The sequence below is a fragment of the Ursus maritimus genome, unplaced genomic scaffold (genome assembly GCF_017311325.1).
Source record: "Ursus maritimus isolate PB19 unplaced genomic scaffold, ASM1731132v1 scaffold_6, whole genome shotgun sequence".
NCBI lineage: Eukaryota > Metazoa > Chordata > Mammalia > Carnivora > Ursidae > Ursus > Ursus maritimus.
Window position 1 is genome coordinate 83,459,808 of NW_024426774.1, and position 20,425 is coordinate 83,480,232.

Genomic DNA, 20,425 nt, shown 5'->3' on the forward strand with positions numbered 1-20,425 from the left:
GCTATTTCTTCCTTTTCTTCTTTTGTTGTGTTCTTTCATTCCCTTCTGTTAGTGAATACCTTACCGAAATACCTTTTGGAATACTCAGAGTTTGTGTCATAGGAAATTTTCCTGAATCTAATCAATGTGGTTGTTCTTCTTTCTTCTACCTTATAAAACGTACATTTTGAGTTATGCAGATAACTCCTTGCCTAGAAGCTCGTTCTGACAACCCTCCTATTTTTAGATCCCAGGAAATTTAGATGCTTCTCCTGACTCCAGTTGCCAAGAAACAGCCAAAGACCAACATCAGTGTCTCCTTTATGACATGACCTTGGAGAAAGCACAAGGAGAGACCCCTCTGGATGGTTAGATCTCTGTTCGTTCGGAAATGCCTTTAGAGAAGCTTGCTGCAAATGATTAAGGCCCTTTATTTGTTTGTCCTGATGTTGGAAATGGTGGAGGATGGGAGTGGGGTGTCCTCACAGCTCCCTAACGGATGCAGAAGAACTAGCACTTTAAGAGGAGTACAGATTCTACAACACTCTCAGTGCCTCTCAGTATCCACACGGCCCCAATACACAAAGCTACCCCCATTCCCACTGGCCAGGTGTTTGTATTTATCCTGCTTTGTCTGTATCAGGAAGCCAGCAAGCCAGGCTCCCTCTGCATATGGAGCTCAGAATGCAGTCTTGTCATTACAGCGCCTGCAGCTAGCCACAGATTTCCCACTCCCAGCTTCAGGAAGAGTAAAGCTCTGCCTCCCACACTTGCCCACTCTCACAGCTAACATTCTATCTGGTCATGTCTTTTGTAGGACAGCCTCTGAAAAGGTCACTGTTGCTACCTGTTTTATCATCCTCCTGGTTATTGGCTTCCAGTTTCCCTTAGAGTGCTATCATTTGGATCATTCTCAGCTTCAAAGTCAAAAGTCCCATCACCCAGCCGGGGCCCCAGGCATCATCTTGACTGGAAGGAGATTTCAAATAGCAGGGACCACTTGGTGACAACTCCACAGGCTCCAGAACCCCCTGTGGCCAACCCCACTGCTCAATCTCTTGCCTCAAAACAAAAGGCCCAATTATCATTCTCAACAAACAAGGCAACTTCCAAATAAATATCCTAATTTATGGACTGTGGTAGAACACGAATGCTATGAACATAATGTATACAACAAATGTTGATTAAGCAAAATATAGAGATTCTGATATTCCTATTAACAAACTTATGCAAACAGGATTCAGAGCAGAAGCCTCACTAAAAGAATCACAAAATGCATTTTATGAAATAGTTTAGAACAGTAAGTGCTCTTACATATAGAGAAGATACCACCTTATGCCAGTTAGAATGGCAAAAATTGACAAGGCAAGAAACAACAATTGTTGGCGAGGATGTGGAGAAAGGGGATCCCTCCTACGTTGTTGGTGGGAATGCAAGTTGGTACAGCCGCTCTGGAAAACAGTGTGGAGGTCCCTTAAAAAGTTAAAAATTGAGCTACCCTATGATCCAGCAATTGCTGGGTATTTACCCCAAAGATACAGACGTAGTGAAGAGAAGGGCCATATGCACCCTAATGTTCATAGCAGCATTGTCCACAATAGCTAAAACATGGAAGGAGCCGAGATGCCCTTCAACAGATGACTGGATTAAGAAGATGTGGTCCATATATACAATGGAATATTACTCAGCCATCAAAAAGAACGATTTCTCAACATTTGCTGCAGCATGGATGGCACCGGAGGAGATAATGCTAAGCGAAATAAGTCAAGCAGAGAAAGACAATTATCAAATGGTTTCACTCATTTATGGAACATAAGAAGTAGGAAGATCGGTAGAAGAAAGGGAAGAAGAAAGAGGAGGTAAACAGAAGGGGGAATGAAACATGAAAGACTATGGACTCTGGGAAACAAACTGAGGGCTCCAGAGGGGAGGGGAGTGGGGGAATGGGACAGGCTGGTGATAGGTATTAAGGAGGGCATGTATTGCATGGTGCACTGGGTGTTATACGCAAGTAATGAATCATGGAACTTTACATTGAAAACTAGGGATGTACTGTATGGTGACTAACATAATAGAATAAAAAATATTATTAAAAAACAAAAATTTAAAAATATTATTTAAAAAATAAATAAATAAAATTTAAAAATAAAAATAAATAAATAAAAAGAGAAGATATATGATTTTAAAGCTCAAATTATTAAATACATGGTCATCTTGCACTTTCTTCTTCAAACCATTCCCAAAGATTACAAGTTCAGTATCAGCACCACCATATTCTGGAAGTTGGAAAGGTGATAACCACTATGTTGCTGTCAGTCTACATTTTTCTATGACTGTATTTAAATTTGAACTTACACCTGGATTACGTATGCCCTCCATGTCCTCAGGTATCATAGCTGCTTCTAGATCACCAAGGAGTCTCCATAGCCTGAGGCTGTTGCTGTGCCATCTCTCTTCCCATTTCTTACTAGAAAACAGAAGTTACAGAGAAGTCAATGGGTATATTCCCCAATCACTACTGGGAAGGAACACAACAATATTTTCATCTTATTTGGTGTTCACACCCGGTAGAACACCTGTTTCACCTTTGATGCTCTGTTTTTGTTGACCGGACATAAATAATAGCAACAACACAAAAGCCCAAGCATGTCCTAAGCACTAGTAAATGCACAAGCAGTTAGGAGACAGTAGCACCAGGTATACAACTTGTAAACCAGCTTCTTTCATTTCTTCTTTCTTGACAAAATGAAATGAATCTCTTAAAACAAAAATTTCTTCTCCTCCTTCTCCTTCTCCTTCTCCTTTTCCTTCTCCTTCTCCTTCTTCTTCTTCTTGGTTTTTGGTTTAGTTAGTGCCTAAATGACTAGAATTCTATTTTTATTTCCCCCTGGGTGGGGGAGAGCAGGGGTGGTAATAAGGACTAGAGTGTTATGTTTTAAATAAATGGTTGCTTGGGAATAACCATGACACTGCCCCTCACTTGCAAAAATAATTGTTTGCCTAAATCAGTAAATGGGATGACTATTTAAAATGCATCATTAAAAGCTAATATGCGAATAATCTCAGCAATTATAATGGCACCTGTGCGTGGGCCAATTGAAGAAAATACAGTTTTCACTTTATTATGCATCAACATAATAAACAATATTCAGTACCACCAATATAAACCACACACACACACACAAATAGATGGTTAGTCATCACAGAACATTCATGCCTCTTCCCTTCTCATCAGTAATTTCATCCTTTTGTTTCTAAGCACACATGACTCAGAGTAAGAAGGGTCTGCAAATAGCATGATGTGTTGATGGATGACCCTGGAGTACAGAGAGGTTACCTGTTGCAGAGCTGGAACTAAAACAAGGTTCTTTTTGGAAAGCTAATCTAACCAGGCTTAATGCTAACCTTACTTAAAACCTTTCAGTGGTTTCCTGATAATCTCATAAAATTCCAAGTCCATGGTCAACCTCTCCAACTTCATTTCTTTCAACACTTCCCTGAATTCTCTGTGCTGTAGCCATAAAGAATATTTATTTTCTATGCCTCAGATATGCTGTCATTCCAAAAGGTCTTTCATATGCTGCTTTCTTGGCCCAAAATACTTTCCTTATGTCTTTGACCACATTTTATCTACTGACTTATAGGTCTCTAGTTAAATGTCACTCCTTAATAGAGCTGTACCTGAGTTTTAGGAGTGAGTTACCTTCCCCTGCTTGCCTGCTCTAAGTTCTTTTAGCCACACTGAACATACATTTTGTTAAGGCCCATCACATTTGTTTTCTAGTGTCTCTCCTTCTAGTCCATAAGCAATTGGAAGGCAGGGACAACTTCTGCCTTGTAATTATACACTTCCATTTTGTGGGAAGTACCTGGCACATACTACACTTTCAATTAAAATTGGATAATTTGTTATTTGATTAAACAAAGTGTCTTGTTTCTATTGATTATTTCCAAATTTAATCGGATTGATTCCCCAATATAAAATACATTTTGCGAATACATAACCTTATAAATGCTTACCATTATAACTAAAGATGATTTGAGATTTTTTTTTTTCAGTAATTACAGTTACTGCAATTTCCGAGTAACATATAGCGGAAGAAACCAGGGATTTGAAAGAGAAACAATAATGCAGGGTCTTACTCTGTCAATTTAAGAGTTCTTCCTTTACATTCTTCTGTGGTAGAGCTGAAGGCACGTTTTTGATGATATCTTATTGTGCCATCTCTCCTTATTTCCAGATCAAATCCTACATATTGGCAAAGTTTGCTTAGGAACATTTTTTAATTGTTATTTAGAAAAAGTTTTCTAATGTCCTATGTCCATTAGCTATCAATTAAAGCATATTTCTCATTGGTTTCTATTATTGTTCATAGTATTTTGTTTTTCAGATCACAAACCTACATTATTTCCAACAAATTAATTTGCCTTTTACTATCCTACTTGAGTAGTTAAGTTCAGGAAAAGAAAAATTCTGACCTCGTACATCTGATCTTGCCTTATCATACCCTAGTTCAAAAACATTAACCATGACCGCTAACTTATGAGCATTTTTGGATACCTAACTGACATGTAAAAGGTGTACAGGAAAAAATTTTAGATAATATCTATTCTTATTTGCATATCTCTGGCTTTTAAAAAATTACATATTTGTGTTCAAATGATCTGATGCTTTGCTAAATTTAAACTTGTTATCTCTATACCAGCTGGAGAAAATGCATTCTCAAGTACCTTTAATTTGCAAAAAGCCTTAGAGTGGTTGACATTATCCTAAAAGTTTGACTGATTCATTTAGAGTCACTAAACACACAAAACAGTCTGACTGAAGCACACAGGACGGTGCAAGTGGGAATAAAAATGACAAAGGGAGTGACCTGAGATGTGATGAGTGACTTGGAAACTTAACATGAAGCCATCATTACTATTACCATCAGCATTATTTTCAGCTTCACCAATAGGAACATCCAAAACTGAAAGTGATTGCTGCCAGCCCCACACTAGGGATTATCTACATAAATCATGCCTTACGTTGTCATATATGCCTAAAACTCCATATGGTCAAGTGACATTTAAAAATTTTTTAAAAACTACACAATATCCCACATATTAATTGAGATGTTTTATATTTTTAGTATTTATATTTTCATTGTATGTAATGAAATTATATTAACATATATAATATACATTATATGTCATAACATATTAATATATCACATTAATATTACTATATATTAATATGTATTATTTAATATATATCAACACATACTCAGTTGTTTATAAGTGATTGTGCCTAATTTTCCTGGGCATTGAGCTCAATTTGGCTTAAATTGTATTTATTCATATGTATCATGTCCCAGATTGTTTTGAAATGGGTGCTTATTAATTAGCAGTATCATATAGAACATAATTAAAACCGAACAGAGAGAGAGGATGGAAAATAGTTCCATCCGTACCAGGAATGGTATGGCATGAGGTAAAAATCAAGTCGAATCACATTGTGAGTCATCTAAAAGCCTGCCCTTAACTTTCATGTCACACCAGGGAGCCAACTTTCAAGCTGTATTGTTCAGTTCATTAGGTTCTTAAAGAACTAACTTCTTTTTAAAATCAGATTCGGATTCTAGCTCAGCCAATCAGGAAAAGCCCAGTGGGCCTAATTCTCATTACAGCCCTCTTACCCACCGCTCCTGAGCAGGAAAGCTCATCAATTTCAAAGGCTTCCCTTGGAACCTGCACAAGGAGGGTCACATGACACTGGGGTCACATGACCTCTTCTAGGAAATATTGGAAAATTCTTATGATACAAAGCAAGCAAAGTTTCCAAGAGATCAAAATCTCTTTGATTAAAAGTGTCAGAAGTGGGGTGCCTGGGTGGCTCAGCCAGTCAAGCGTCTGGCTTTTGATTTCTGCTCAGGTCATATCTCAGGGCCATGAGTTTGAGCCCCATGTCTGGTCTGCTGAAGATTCTCTCTCCCTCTCTTTCTGCACCTCCCCCCCACCATGCACACTCTCTGTCTTTCTTTCTCTCTAACAACAACAACAAACAAAAAGTGTATGAGGTAAAACCCATATCAACGGACGTCAGGAAGTTGCCCTCTAGGACTGCCAAATTATTTTATCAAGGTTAACAGATCTGTAATATTTTGAATTGGTTCATTCGTATCTTCCCCTTGTTAGTTAGCCTCACATAATTATACCAGACAGCCTCAGAATTCATGCTAAGGAAGATCACGTATTGGTATACAATGTTCTTGTTGACCGTGGCTTGACTAATTTTAACACAATTGTCAGACTTGTGCTGACTCAGTCAGGTTTCTGTCTTATGCCCTAGTAAACATAGCATAAAGAGAAGGACAATTGTTCCATATCGGGGCCTAAGTGGAGAAAGTCTTCCTTGTTCTCTGGAAAAAATTATTGGAAGTCAGTTTTTGATGTGGTAATTCTACCCTAGTTTTTTTTGTCGTTTGTGTTACAGAGGGGTAAGAAGAGAGAAACTTTTGTCCCAAAGTGACACTACCCATTTTTCTGCCTGAAATGTTTAAAACTTTCAGCCTTCTCTTACTGCTTTGAGAATGAAGGCCTGGATTCAATGAATAGGAAAATTTGTTTATATTGCTTTTGTTTTCTCAATGAAGATATATTTAGGGTTATTGCAGAGAAATAATGAATCACCACCATTTTAATTATTAACTTAATGAGAATAAACAAGTACCTTGATTTCAATACAAATGAATTTCTATACAAAAATAGCTCTATAAATGAATTTCTATACAAAAAAAAAAGTCATTCCCCAAAATGAATTTTTATGATTCCTTTTCAGATATTTACAACCAAAGGACCACAACTTCCAGGATAAACTACCCACAAAAGATATGAATAAAAAGAAATTTAAGAAGTCACACACCATTTTATCAAAACCGTTCTTGATAATCCCTACCTCTCTGGCTCAGGCACAAAGGAACACATCAGCTCAGGTAAACTGACAGACACACCCAGAGCAGTGCTGTTGTCTGATGAGGCCAGTGCTCTGCTGGCCTCTGTGGGCTGGTTCCTCAATCACAGTTTCTCCCCTTGTACTTACAGATTCTGAGACAGAAGATACAGATCTCACATCCTTTCAAGTTCATGTCCAGTGATAGGAAAGTGTCCTTTTCGGAAATCTCTTTTTGCCCAAAAGTTAGCTATGAGCTTCTCCCTGATCTATCCCTGCAGCCAGGGAATTGCAACATCCAGGGTCCTTGTTACACACTTAGATTCTTAGCTAAGACACTTCACTGAAGCCATGTGGTCTGTGAATAGGAGACAGGGTAGCTTTCCAGAGGAAAACGATGGTGGTATGGTTACCAGAAAGCAAGCAAACACCTTTTGGTGGGGCAACAAGACAAAACAAAACAAAACATGCTCACACAAATACTTTTGTTTCCCTTCTGTGGAGAATTTGGGATATAAATCAAGAAGAAATCTAACAGTATCCACTGCCCCAATATCTAGAAATATATTCTATTAATATTTAGATGTATTTCTCTTGAAAATTGTTTTCCAATATAGCCCAATCTGCTTTATTTTTAACCAATGGACTTGTTTCTTCACAAAGTTAAAATCTACATGTTCTTGAATAATGTACTTTTCTTTAATTAACATTATTTTGTAGAGGGTTTTAGAAGTATCAACATAGTCCTCTTGTTAATTCCCCCTAAAGCAAAATGTATATCAGAAAATCTGATACTTAAGCTTATTCTGCTCTTAGGGCAAAGCAGTTGTGTGTGAAAAGGGTGCAGAAATGCCTCTTCACCAATCATATATATTTAACATAATTGAGAACCTACTCTTGAAATAGCCCCACCACCGTGCAGCATTGTATTTTTATTGTTTTTACTATGTATCACTGAATAATATTGACAACATGAATATTAATAGCACCTTGTATCCCTTTGTCTGGATGTTCCATAATTTATTTGGCTGATCTCTATTCTGGCACTTCAATTATTACAACTTTTAACTATTACATATAAAAAATAACTTCAAAGAATATTCTTGAATATAAATCTACACTTGCATCTCTAATTATTTCCTTAGGATAAATACTTCAAAGCAGAATTACTGGGTAAGATGGTCTAAAATGTTGTAAGTCTTTTGGTACATATTGCCAAAATGCCCTCCAGAAAGGTAGTTCCATTTATATGCACAATCCCACTCTTGCTAACACTCAGTATTAAAATTGTTTTATTTTAAGTTTAGAAATAGTATATTCATATAGTTAAGAAATTCCAAACAGTCCCATTATTTCAATAAATTCTACTTTCAGTGCATCTGCTGATTAACACTATAAATCTATGGAATCTGTTTCTGTTTCCTGATGTATCAAATTTGAATTGCATTTATTAACTTCTTTTTTTTTTTTTTTAAAGATTTTATTTATTTATGTGACAGAGAGACAGCCAGCGAGAGAGGGAACACAGCAGAGGGAGTGGGAGAGGAAGAAGCAGGCTCACAGCGGAGGAGCCTGATGTGGGACTCGATCCCAGAACGCCAGGATCACGCCCTGAGCCGAAGGCAGACGCTTTTAACGACTGCGCTACCCAGGCGCCCCTGCATTTATTAACTTCTGTGCTATAAAATAAGAAAAGTAGTTTAACACGTAAACCACCTCCTTCTCCATCCCTTCTAGCAATTTTTTATATTATTATATTTAGACATCAATATAATTTGATCTAAAACCAACAGTTTTTAGTTTTATCTTTTAGGGTTTAATTAAATTTGGACAGAATCCTACACCCCTCCACTAAGGAAGATAGAAAATTTGTTCAAAATAACTACTCCCCACCACCAGCTCCCCTTTGCCTTCCGCCTCCTTGTTGGCAGCATTACTCCTCCATTAGGGAGGGGTCATGCAGAAGGGTGGGGTTATCAGAGGGACTATAGACCACATCCTGGATACAGTGGAAGCCACAAGATCAAGGCATGAAGAGCAGAGTATAATATTAATAAGATAATATTTAAAGCCTTTTACTTCATCCATAGCAGTGTTTTTCTACCTTAGTGCAATTGACATTTTGGACCAGAACTTCTTTGTCTGGGTCTGTGTTGTCACTGCAGGGTATTTCCAGCATCCCTGGCTTCTGTCCCCCAGACACCAGTACTAACCCTCCCACTACCATAACAGAACATGTCCCTGGGTATTGCACATCCCCTGCTGGGGCAATATTGCTGGGTGGCAGAGCACTGTACATTTTATTTTATATTGTTTTATTTTGTTCTCTCGTTATAAGTTGTTCAACTCCTCTCTGTGTTTAGAATGGAGGTAGGAGTCAGGCAGGACACATCAGTCTAGTCTGCCATCTTGACTCAGAGTCTCCTAGTAGTGGTCCAGCAAGCATGGCAGGGAAAGCCAGGTTAGCATAGGTAGAGACTAGGTGCATGAGGAATGGGATGCACAGGAGCTGAAGTGGTGAGGTAGACACCAAACAGGTGTCAAGATTCCCACAAAGCACAAAAAGAAATCCATGCTTTTTTGTCCTTATAGGACCAGAGGTCAATGGAAGTTTTAAGTAATTAGCACTGTATAACTAAAGCTTTTTGTTTTTTTTGTTTTTTTTTTTTATCTTAAACAAACTCTGACAGTGTGTAAGATTGATGACATGGAGTACAAAACATCTACTGAGCGAAGGCAATTAGAGGGTGGATGATAGTGTCAGGCTGAGATAAAATGGTAAGGAAGAGCATTAATGCAGTGGTAGCCATCATGGTTAGGAGACAAAAAATAGGGAATGTTCCTGAGATAGACTTGCAATGTTTAGCAAGTAATGAAGGGTGAAAAGAAATGGAGCTTGGGAGGACATGGAGGTTGCTATGTGGGATACACGGACGTACAAATGACCAGCAGGGGCAGATGTGGAAGAGGCTGCACCACACCTGGAGATCTATGTCTAGTGCTCAGGGGAAAATGGTGCCAGGAAAGAGAGTCAAGACTAGAAATACAGATTTGGGAAATATGGGCGCACAGGAAACAAAAGCAAGTGGACAGCATCATTAGATCCCAGGTAAACTAGCAAAGCAGAACCAAGATAGAATCCATGGCACTACCAACAATTAAGGGACAGGTATGGAAGGAAGAATGAAGACACAAACCCAGAAGGAGGAGAATACAGGCAACATGGCTGCACTGAGGAGAAACAGGATGTTCAGGAAGAAAGGTTCCATCAGCATCGTCAGTGCTGCAGCAAGTGAGACAGGTACTGAAATTAAGGGAAAAGGATGAGGTGAGGATTTAAATGCACTAAACCATTTTACTTCTTAAATGGGGAATACTGAAGAAAATATGATAAAATATTAACATAAGATAAAATCTAGATAGTACATTTGTGGGTATATTATTTTGTATATTTCCTACATTTTCTACATTTATAGAAATATGTCATATGTGATTATTAAAATTTAATAGAAATTTAAAGTGAAAAAAATTAAACCACTGATTAAATTGGGCAATTAGAAGGCATTAGCTACCTTATGAAAACTCTTTCCACAATAGGAGTGGGCATGCCTGTCATGTCATGGTACATACAGGGAGATGGGCGGTGGAGTAAGTGAGGACCAGGAAGACAAATTATTCTTCCAGAAAGTTCAGAAACATAGAAATGGTGGGAATTAGAGTAGTTCCTGTGGTGGCAATAGGATTGTGGGAAAGATTTTTAGAACAGGGTGTTAGTTTGTAGACTCATGGCAGAGGAGAGGTGGAAGATTTAGAGACAGAAGAAATTACTGATGAAGAATCATGGAGAAGATAGGCCTTCTTCAGATTAATAACTAGAAGCCACGTGGAAAAATTTTAAATGCAACATTCAAATCATCAGTTATAGCTGTGTAACAATTAGAACCTAAACACCAGTTTTCTTGGACACAGAATATATTTTAAACTGAGACATCTCAGTCCACCTTTACAAAAATAACCGCCAGTCAGCTCACTCTCAGAAAACATGTCTACTTGTCGTGGAGGGAGCTGGAGAGGGCATATCACACTGATGCTCCCCACACCTGGAACAGTGGGGGGACATAGTTAACACTCTGATACAATGTTCATCAACAAATGTACTGGTGAGTATTTCCTGTTTAGCATACCCTCAGTGAATACAGGCATTCAAAATTCTCACGATCCCAGGAAAATGGGTCTTCCAAACCTCCTTCAATTGTAATTTCATCAACATGTAAAGTTTATGTTAAGCATGAACTACAGTAAAAGGAATCTAGTTTCTGTGATTTAGTTTCATTTGGTTTACATTTTTTGTATATTTGTCATAAAATTTTAGACCCATTCAAATAGAATGGAGCTCTATAGAGTGTAGTATTGAGGGAAGATTATTTTTATCTTTGCTTTGTAAGAATCTTCATTGACAAACATTTTTTGAACATCAGCTATATAGGAAGCAGTGAACTAGACATTGGAAAGATTATGATAATAAAGGGTATGCCTTCAAGGAGTCTACATTCTAGCAAAGCAGAACAGAGGTGCAGTGAAAACGGGACAAGCAGGTGAAGGCAAGCAGAGCTGAGCATGGGCTGAGCATGGAACGAACTTGTCAAAGTTTCAAAATGAAAACATTGTACTAATTTTATATTTGACCTCCTCCTAGGTGTAGAGGTAAGAAAAAAGCAAGAATGCATGGGTTACCTATAAATGTGTGCATAGTCCCTGAGTTGAAGGAAAAGATGCACATGGTTAACATGTGGTACTCACCATGAGAAGGATCTAAATAGAGATTGACATTTGGAGGGCCTGAATGATGTCAGACTTGACACCACGGGCTTGAATTTGTGATTTGTATCCTGCTTTGCCACTTACTACCCTATGTGAGTTTGGGAAAGAAATTTAATCTCCCCAAGTTACTGCTTCCCCATCTGCAAACGGGGTAGTGATTCTTATCTTTGAAGTTATTCTGAAGATTAAGTGAGATAATGTATCTTAAACTGTCTGGTAAACACAAAGCTTTATGTAAAAGTTAATTATACATAAACATTAAAGGAAGTTATAAAGAGACAAATGCCTTAAGTATGAATAAGCTGAATACATCTGTAGAGAAAATGTGTCTTACATGAAAGTGAACTCTATGTTATTCAGAAATAAAAAATTCATTAATTTAATAAAAGCAATGAAAATTATGTCCTAGGATTTCTCTCAGTATCCCCAGAAATGATGCATGACTTTGGATTTGGTATGGTTCCATATAGCAGGCTGTGTTTTTAATCTTCAGCTGCATTTTAAATTTTAGAGTTAGTTTACCAGGAGGCGGGGAAAGTGGGCTCTTTCCAATACATTTTACATTTTGATAAACCTGGATGTAGCCAATAAAACTACAAACCTTCGAGCGAAGAAAACACATTTTCTTCTTTGAGATCATAAAAATAAAATTCTGATTACATTGACTAGTATTTAAATTAACTCACAGTTTCAGATTTAATCACATTTGATGATTATACGAATTATCATTTATCTCCGTGCATGCCATTTTTTTCCTTACTGAAAGCCATACATTTTCAAGTTTCCAAGTATCGTTTCTGCATAGAGCCAACTATTAATTTACTTGTATTTTAAACAAACCCTAGCTTTCTTGCGTAGGAAAGATAACAATATATCAAGCCATTCAATCTTCAATAAGCCACAGTGTCAGAGACAACTGAAGGATTCAAACCAGAATGGGCAAAACATAATTGGATAAATGGAGGGTAATTGTTCTCTGGATGAGGCCACGCGTTCTTATTTGTATTACTGGCTAACTCATTTCTGCAATCTAACGGGCTTTTCAGGGTTGAAATGCAAGGATTTGTTCCATATTACAATGGAATAACTTAAAACATCTTAGAAAGAGTCTTTGGAATGCATACATTTGCTTTCCAGATCATAAAACCAACACAAATAATTTAGGTTAGATTGGAAAGACTGTAGCTCACTGATCACCAGCAAAGCCCAGTGCTAATCCATATTTTATGGAACGTACATATTTAATGAAGCAGGAACAGTTTTCCATTTCAGAATGAAACGAAATGCTGGTTGTTCTGTAATTAAAGGGAAGGGTGAGGACACCCTCCGCTGCTTTGGCTTTTCACCATCCAGCTTCCTGGTGGTGATTCACCCTAGGGAAAGGCCTGCTGTGGTCCCCTTCTGCCACAATTCTTTCCATACTTTATTAAAGCTGCAGGGCAGGGGGCAGGGACTGTGTTCACTTCAAGTGCAGTAGACCTTTGCACATACCTGTCAGCAAATATTTAAGGACCATTCCAGATGTGTTTGCCTTACTACCCCAGGGAGATCATAGGGCCAATTTTGTATTCTTCTGTAGGTTTTGGCCCACATCTGAGACAGAACTGGGCAAAGGTTTGTCAGTGCCTGGGTGTGGGAAGAAGGACAAGATTCTTTCATACAGAAAGACTCACTTTCGGATCTCACAGAGTGAGACATATTGAAACAATGGACCGAGCCTTAGTTTGGATACAGAGACAGAAGATAAACAGTCTCAGTAACTTGACTCAAAGAACTGTTCTCAGTGGCTTGCCCCAGTGTCCAGAATGCCATCTTTAATGTTTTGGCCCTCTGTGTAAAAATGCATGTGTATCCAGAAAGATCCCAGAAACATACAAAACTTCTTAAAAATAGTTTTTTTTAAGTTAATTTATTTATTTTAGAGAGAGAGAGAGCATGTGCGTGAGCAGAGGAAAGGGGCAGAGGCAGAAAGAGAGAGAATTTTGGGGCGCCTGGGTGGCACAGTGGTTACGCATCTGCCTTCGGCTCAGGGGGTGATCCCGGCCTTATGGGATCGAGCCCCACATCAGGCTCCTCCACTGTGAGCCTGCTTCTTCCTCTCCCACTCCCCCTGCTTGTGTTCCCTCTCTCACTGGCTGTCTCTATCTCTGTCGAATAAATAAATAAAATCTAAAAAAAAAAAAGAGAGAGAGAATTTTAATGAGACTCCCCACTGAGCATGGAGCCCTACATGGGGCTTGATCTCACGGCCTTGAGATCATGACCTGAACTGAAATCAAGAGTTGATGCTTAACTGGCTGAGCCACCCAGGTGCCCCTAAAAAACAACATTTCAAATCATGATGAGTCATTTTTACCTCTGTATGTGTTTATGATCAGGTTACTTACACTGGATTCTGAGAACAAGTGGGTTTTTATGGGAAAACCTAGATAGACCCAGGGCATGGGATGCCACTCCAAGAATGATGGGTGGGTGTAGCACATATGGAGGGTGATGTGGGAAACAAAGTCAAAAGAAAAATTAAATTTCCTTACAACTTACACCGCACTGATATATGTGTGAAGGGTCTGATGACTAAAGTTTTACTAGACAGTAATAAATGACTTTTCCTAACAATAGCTAGCCCCCTCCAGGTCCTGGAAACCTTGCTTCCAAAATTGCAATCCTTAACGCTTTCCCAACTTGAAGAGTATTTAATTAGTTACGCCCCATGTACTCCCCATGCAGCTCTTTCTGCCCACAGGCCCTGTCCCCACGCTTTAATAAAACCAACTTTTTGCACCAAAGATGTCTTAAGAATTCTTTCTTGGCCATCAGTTCCAAACCCCAAAATTTCCTACATCAGTGGATTTACTAGTAACTACAGATCAGCACTGGGACACAGGCTCTTGGAATGAGGGATGGAAGGAATCCTGATTGAAGGGACCAGAGAGGTAAATTTCAAAGTGATTAAATGTACATTTTTTTCATGTCTAACTGATGAGTGTCCTGTTACAATGCAGGAATCAAATGAATATGTCTAAAGGACTCAAGTGCAATGCACACTGAAATGCTTTTATTGGGATGGGCAAACTTAGAGCTATCAGAATGAAAGAGAGAGAGAGAGAGAGAGAGAGAAACTGCTCCATCTGTCAGTACCTAGGAGGAGAAAAGAAGCAGGTATTTCTGAAGAGGCGGATCACCTCCTTCAGATCCTTGCCTGAAGTCAACTGGTTACTCCATCTGGGTTAAGTATAGTCCATGCTATTCATTTGTTTATTTTTCTTTTTAAGGAATGGAGTCACCTATTGTTTTCAATTTGCATATGTCCTCTTCAGAGAGAGGGGTGTGTGGGGAAAGGATGGATTGACAGGCTTGGCCAAATAACAAACGTGCTCAATCCCGGACTCCAACTCTTAAGGCCAGCTGAACTGAGATCTATTTCCTTTCAAAATGGACTCAGTCATTAATCCCCCAAAGAGATAAGGGGAACCATGTAACTGGCAATTTGCCATATTATTTAGTATTGTGAGTGCGCAGAAACTGTATTTACGTTTTCATTCCTTGCAATGTTCATGGCTGAGCACCAATTCAAAACTTTTAAATGCTATTCTACGGTCTATAAGCAAGACAAAATTTGGGGCACTAGTAAGGAAGTGATTTCATTAGGATATTTCCAGCAAAAATCTAGGGAAGGAAGAGCAGAAGAAAAAAAAATACTTGTGAATGCTTTTAATTAACATAAAAATAGAAGGCATCAAATTCAGTCAGTAATCAGCTCCTAGCCAATGGATGCATTGACTGAATTATCCATAATAAGTTTATCCTCAAGATGAGGGCACAGAAAAACAAGCACCTTAATTTACTTCACCATTAGATTTGACATTTGGACCTGAGCTGTTTTTAGAAAAGTATGAAACACTAACCCCAATAGGTATTGGGTTTTCTATGTAATTTCTGGGCTTGCTTCTTTGAAAACTTTTCCTCTACCCCCCTCTAGTGAGTCAAAAGCAATAAAACAAGAAACTTCAGCAACTCATTCTGCTAAGTTTAAATTGTGGAGAAAAAAATAAAAACAGAGAACCCTCGGGACCCTTATGCTAAAAGTCAAAGTAACTTGCTTTGAAGCCTACATTATTTTCAGTTTGGACATTAATTCTACTTTTGTGGGGATTTTTTTCAGAATAGCCATGACTGAGATCTTTTAAAATGCTACTTAATAAATCAGGACTAGAAAAGCTTCACTGAAGCAGAGCGGGCTTTGTCAGAACAAGATGGTTTCCATACAGGCAACTTGTTTCCAGTACCTAGGCAAATATGTGAGAATGAAAGACATGCTCTTGGATCCACCATCTAAATGACCCAGAAATCACACAGAAGGGACCATACAAAATCAGTTAGATAATCATGGCACCAGGTTTCTACCAAGCTCCTCAGAACCTGAGATTCCATGAAAACAAATCCACCAAAGGAAAAGAAGTGGAACTATATGCCATTTAAATTCAACAAGTTCTTAGTGTCTGTGCTTCAAGTTGAAAGAAAGGAGAAATGGAATAGAAAAGAACTTGTATTATGTCTGTGGTTGCTGAACTATGTTCCTCTCTCAATCAGGGAGGGAAGGTGAAAACACTGCCACTTTAACTGTGGGGTCTGTTTTCAGAGGATGTGGAGGGTTGAGTTACAAGCAAAGATGGGATGGATTTTTTCCTACTCTCTCTGAGTCTGAGCTTGGAGTCTTCTCAGTGGCTTGTTAAGAAAATAGGCAGCTCTCGCTGCTCCCAGCTGGCAGTGAGCAAAGAGAGAACAGCTTTCTAAAGTAGAAATGTCCAGGATGCCCACTCTCGCCACTATTGTTCAACATAGTACTAGAGGCCCTAGCAACAGCAATCAGACAACAAAAAGAAATAAAAGATATTCAAATTGGAAAAGAAGAAGTCAAACCCTCTCTGTTCACAGATGACATGATACTTTATGTGGAAAACCCAAAAGACTCCACCCCCAAATTACTAATTACAAATTCACTAATGTGGCAGGATACAAAATTAATGCACAGAATTCAGTTGCTTTCCTATACACTAACAAGGTAACTGTAGAAAGAGAAATTAGGGAATCTATTCTATTTACAATAGCACCAAAAACCATAAGATATCTTGGAATAAACCTAACCAAAGAGGTAAAGGGATCTCTACTCTAGAAACTACAGAACACTTATGAAAGACATTGAAGAAGACACAAACAGATAGAAATCCATGCTCGTGGATCGGTAGAGTGAACATTGTTAAAATGTTTATGCTACCCAGAGCAATCTATACTTTCAATGCCATCCTGACCAAAATACCAATGCCATTTTTCAAAGAGCTGGAACAAACAATCCTAAAATTTGTGTGGAACCAGAAAAGATCCTGAATCACAAGGAAATGTTGAAAAAGAAAAACAAAGCTGGGGGCATCACTTTGCCTGATTTCAAACTATATTACAAAGCTGTGATCACCAAGCCAGCATGGTACTGGCACAAAAACAGACACATAGATCAATGCAACAGAATAGAGAGCCCAGATATGGACCCTCAACTGAATGGTCAACTAATCTTTGACAATTCAGGAAAAAATATCCATTGGAAAAAAGATAGTCTCTTCAATAAGTAGTGCTGGGAAAATTGGACAGCTATATACAGAAGATTGAAACTCGACCATTGTCTTACACCATACACAAAGACAAACTCTAAATGGATGAAAGACACCGATGTGAGACAGAGATCCATCAAAATCATAGAGGAGAAGATAAGCAGTAACCTCTTTGACATCGGCCACAACAACTTCTTTCATGACACATCTCCAAAGGCAAGGGAAACAAAAGCAAAAATGAACTTTTGGGACTTCATCAAGATAGAAAGCTTCTGCACAGCCAAGGAAACAGTCAACAAAACAAAGAGGCAACCCACAGAATGGGAGAATATATTTGCAAATGACACTACTGATAAAGGGCTGGTATCCAAGACCTATAAAGAACTTCTCAAACTCAGCACTGAAAAAAAACAAATAACTGAGTCAAAAAATGGGCAGAAGATATGAACAGACACTTTCCAAAGAAGACGTATGAATGGCTAACAGACACATGAAAAAATGTCCAACATCATTAGCCATCAAGGAAATTCAAATCAAAACCACATTGAGATTCCACCTTACGCCAGTTAGAATGGCAAAAATTGACAAGGCAAGAAACAACAAATGTTGGAGAGGATGTGGAGAAAGGGAACCCTCTTACATTGTTGGTGGGAATGCAAGTTGGTACAGCCATGTTGGAAAACAGTGTGGAAGCCCCTCAAAAAGTTAAAAATAGAGCTACCCTATGACCCAGCAATTGCACTACTGGGTATTGACCCCAAAGATACAGACCTAGTGAAGAGAAGGGCCATATGCACCCCAATGTTCATAGCAGCATTGTCCACAATAGCAAAATTGTGGAAGGAGCTGAGATGCCCTTCAACAGACGAATTGATAAGAAGATGTGGTCCATATATACAATGGAATATTACTGAGCCATCAGAAAGAACGATTACCCGACATTTGCAGCAATATGGATGGGACTGGAGGTGATTATGCTAAGTGAAATAAGTCAAGCAGAGAACGACAATTATCATATGGTTTCACTTATTTGTAGAACATAAGGAATAGCAGAAAGGACATTAAAAGAAGGAAGGCAAAAATGAAGGAGGGGAAATCAGAGGGGGAAACGAACCGTAAGAGACTATGGACTCCTAGAAACAAACTTGAGGGTTTCAGAGGGGGGAGTGGGGGGATGGGTTAGCCTGGTGGTGGGTATTAAGGAGGGCATGTATTGCATGGAGCACTGGTTGTTATATGCAAACAATGAATCATGGAACATTACATCAAAAACTAATGATGTACTGTATGGTCACTAACATAATAAAAAAATAAAATAAAATAGAAATGTCCAGTGATATAAATATGGTTTTTTGTTAAGATATATACTTAACAAGATATATATACTTTTTAAATTTTAAATTTTTTAAATTAAAATTTTAAAATTTTTTAAATTTTAAAAAGTAAAAAAGCAAAAAAATAGATTTGCAGTATTTTAAAACCTAGAGATCTGCTAAGCCCTTTAATTCATTTTTTTTATAAATAAGGAAATACAGACCCAGAAACACTAATGATTTATTAAAATGACAACGTGCCACTGTCCCTGTTGCTAAGAGAGCCTTTAATCTTTTCTGATGCTGAAGGCTTGGGCATGTTCTTCGTACCTCTGAGTCTCTCAAACCAACGTTAAGTAGAAGCCAAGTCTTTGCTGATCCACCAAGCCAAGTCACATGAAATGGGAAAGCCTTATCCTCCCATTGACACTCAAATATGCCAACTGAAGGTGTCTGTGAGGGGTCAACTTATTGAGATGAAAGCTAGGCTGTAAAAAGGCTAAGCACCTAAGGTTGGGATAAATATAGTAAACAGGTAAAATTTGAAATTACTTTGACGTAATTAAGTGGGACCCCCAGGAACTTTGATTCAGCAAGCAGAGACAAATATAATGTCATTTTGGATGTCACCAAGATGGTGACTTAAGAACTCTTGAATTTTCCTCCTGCCACTGGTGCACCAAATGTAGAGCTACACGCAGAGCAATTTCCTCTGAAAGAAACCCGGACACTAGCTGAATGACTCCTATACCTCAGGTAACTGAGAAAAGACCCACAGTGAAATGGGTAGGAAAGGCTGAGACACATTCTTGCTATAAACACAGTGCCTTGCACAGCAACTTACCACAAGAAGGTACCCTCCAACTCCCAGCTTCTCCTTGAGGAGTAAAGGGTTTGGGCCCTACATCCAGTGCCCCAACTTTAAAGGTTGATAGATAAATCACTTAACTTTGAAAACCAGCAGGACTTGTGGTCACAGGTCCCATAAAGTATAGCAAACAATGGGCAATTGTTAATGGGCACATGAGCGCTCACCACAGCTATCCTCCCAGGGCTCTGCACAGAAGGAGCGGGCAAAACAAACAACAGATAAACAAACAAACCCAAAACCAAAACCAAAACCAAACCCACCCACATTTCCAGTCTTTCCCTGAAGGAATTTGACTACTTTTTAAGCTGCTGCCTGAAGGTCAAGTTTCCAATTAGCATGCACCTAAGTACTGTCTGTAATCTTCCTGGGAGACCAAAAAGTCAGTGGGCACTTGGGCCAACTTCCCCAACTGGCTCATTCCAACAATAAAACCAAACTTCCAGCTTCATCCTAGAAGGAGCTTGTCCATACATCTAGTGCCCCAACTTTTACAGCTGCCATGAGAGGGATGGGCCCCCAAATTACCTATCACTGATAAACAATGGGGCTTACATTCATATGAGTCCCCCAGGATTATAGCAAACAAAGAAGTTGTCAAACGGTCCCGCAAGCACTCTCCCCGTAGCTGTCACCCTGGGCTCAACACAGGGACTGGACAAAAAAGTCCATCTGCCAGTTTTTCCCCAAAATGATTTGAGTGCATATTTTCCCAACTACTGCCTAAGGCTCTGGCTTCTAATCTGCCTACGTATGGGAGCTGACTGCATTTCCCCCAGTAATCTATTAGAGCTAGTTGGCACATCCCCTGATGTCTCCCTTCAGCTTGCTCCAACTGTAAAACCAAGTCTCCAACTTCTCCTTGGAAGGAGCTTATCCAGACATAAGTACCCCAGTTGTTATGGATGCC